Genomic DNA, 2,623 nt, shown 5'->3' with positions numbered 1-2,623 from the left:
CAGTTCTAGTTCAGTTCTAGTTCAGTTCTAGTTCAGTTCTAGTTCAGTTCTAGTTCAGTTCTAGTTCAGTTCTAGTTCAGTTCTAGTTCAGTTCTAGTTCAAAGTCTTTTTTCAGTTTCAGTTTACTTCGAATTCAGTTCTAATCTTGCTTGATCTATCTTACCTTAAAGCTGATGCTAAAATGAATTATTGGCCTCTCATGGGTTAATATTAAAAAAACATCAACAATCATTATTTTCTATTTAACTTTCTTCGTTTAATGTCTATTTCTTGGCTTTCTTGCCTATTTGTTTATGCAATTGTTTTTCTTTCTAAATACTTACAATACACATTTCTTTTAACTTTTTTGCTCCTTAATACTTTTATATCGAATTCCTCATGCTCTTGTTTTACTTTTTATTGGTTTATAACAATGTCTTATCAATCATGTCTAATGTCGATTTTCAAAAGTTAAAATGCCTTGTATAACACGTTTGCCTTTATTAATAAAGCATTTGTTCTTGTCAATAATAAGTAACGACAGCCGCTTGTCAGGATTTGTTTTTACAAAAAAAAAAAATGAAATACTTTTATATTTGTGGAATCTTTTGCTACTTCCTTTTCTGGCATGTATTTATATCTAAAGTCCTTAGGGAAAGCTAGCAAAAATAATTTAACTCCTGTCTTAGTACAAAATCAAAGGCAAGAATGTAACACTTTGTCAAGTTTAATATTGGAAGCATTTCTTTTTAAAAATATTTCAACAGTGAAACAATTTTTCGTAGGAAAATTATTTCCAATAACAGGAATTTCGAAAAATATAGGAATCAAATTTTAAATAAAAAAAACAATAGTCGATAAATTAGCAACAAAACTGTATCTTTAAAAACATTGTATACTTTAGGGCTCTTCAAATATATTTGGTTATATTTATCTCGTACCTTTTTCAAGAATTTAGACGAATATACTCACATAAATGTAATTTCAAAGGAATTGCCTAGCTTAAGGAGCTTTTCCTAGGTTTATCTAAATTTTATATTATATCGTTTGGACTTTATTCTGTTATTTGTATGACTACTATAACACATTTTATTTTGTACATTTTAATAAAATTTTCGTTTTTTTTAACGAGTTTTTTTCTTTGAGTTTCTGTAATTGCTTCAATTTGATAAACGACCTGTCATTTATTTCCTTTAAAGGTGTATGTTTCATTTTGTTATGACAAATTTATGTATATTTTTTGAAAATATTCCATGTATTTTTTTATTTGCATAGAAAATATATTTTGATAAGGCTTGTTATTCGATGTTATTTTTTCTCGAAATTATATTGAATATATATACAATGTTTGATTGATGATAGATATTTTGGGTGATAAAATAATAAAAAGCGTTGAAATTTGTGTCGCAAAACGAATTTATCAATATTTTCCCAAAAGTATGCTCTATATTTTTGGTATTATTTTTTCTTTGACAATACATACTTCAGAGAGATTTTGGTTAATATTCAAATTAAAAATCCAGAGGGTTTCTCCTCAAGGTATACTTCATTATTACACATAATTAAAATAAAGAATATTTTTCCTAGAAATGTGCTTCAATTTTTAAAATTTTATTAGTTCTTCCTAAAAGTATTTTATACTTTTGATTGAAAAATGCATAAATAATTGTGAGTCTTCCTAGTCATCTCTGAAAATAGGTCTAGATCTCTTCCAAGCCATTTAAAACTCATTGTCCCCTTTTAAAATTCTCCCTTAACCAGTCAATTGCAAAATCAAATTTAGTTTTATAATCTTAAAACATAAAACAAAATCTAATGTTTTTTCTACAATAATATACTTAGTGTCAAAATAATCATTTCAAACAAAATATTCTTTAAAAAAACATTAAAGAAAATATTGCCCAACTGTATATAATAATAAAATGCCGTTTAACCGCACAAAAATACTACAATGGTTGAAAAAGAGCAAAATAAAAATATATAAAATTTGCTATAAAATTTATATAAATATATTTTTTCACTGCTGGCTCTACTTACTTAGTATTACCCAAGACTATGACCATAAAGATAAGCTGAGATGGCATGTTTTTAACGTATTAAATTAAATTTTATGTTGATAACGATACTAGGGTGGCAAATAACAAGGAAATTTGAAAAAAAAAAAACATTATGACAAAAAAAGAAAATTAAAACAAATTTTTATAATCAAATTTAAGCATTTAGATAAGGTTGTTTAAAAATATTATATTTAAAAGAGTTTTTCTAGCTTTTAGATAAAATTAGGCTGTTAATGTAGAAAAATGCCTAAAACTAGGCTTTGATTTTTTTTTGCAAATTTATGTAAAGGGTAAAATTGAATTGTCTGTGATTAAATTAATTGAGGGAATAAATTTTTATGTATATATGCGTGATAATAAGTACATTTAATATAGATTAGAATTGCGAAAGAATATAAATTATAAAGGCGATTATACAGCATATTTTTGAGGGATGTTTATTAAAGAATAAAGAAAATAATTATATATTTTACAATATAGTAAATAGTATAGTCTATAGTCTAGTCTATAGTCTAGTCTATAGTCTAGTCTATAGTCTAGTCTATAGTCTAGTCTATAGTCTAGTCTATAGTCTAGTCTATAGTCTA

The 2,623-nt window shown here is 25.3% G+C and overlaps 1 protein-coding gene across 1 annotated transcript in view; it reads right to left on the bottom strand.

Moving 5' to 3' along the window:
* Positions 1 to 2,623, bottom strand: part of LOC111677400 (general transcriptional corepressor trfA) — a 55,470-nt gene that overhangs the window by 12,434 nt on the left and 40,413 nt on the right. The gene's annotated exons all lie outside the window — the stretch shown is intronic.

Source organism: Lucilia cuprina, chromosome 6 (assembly GCF_022045245.1).
Source record: "Lucilia cuprina isolate Lc7/37 chromosome 6, ASM2204524v1, whole genome shotgun sequence".
Classification (NCBI taxonomy): Eukaryota; Metazoa; Arthropoda; class Insecta; order Diptera; family Calliphoridae; genus Lucilia; species Lucilia cuprina.
The sequence above is the reverse complement of the archived record's forward strand: the minus strand, read 5'-3'. Positions and strand labels throughout refer to the sequence as shown.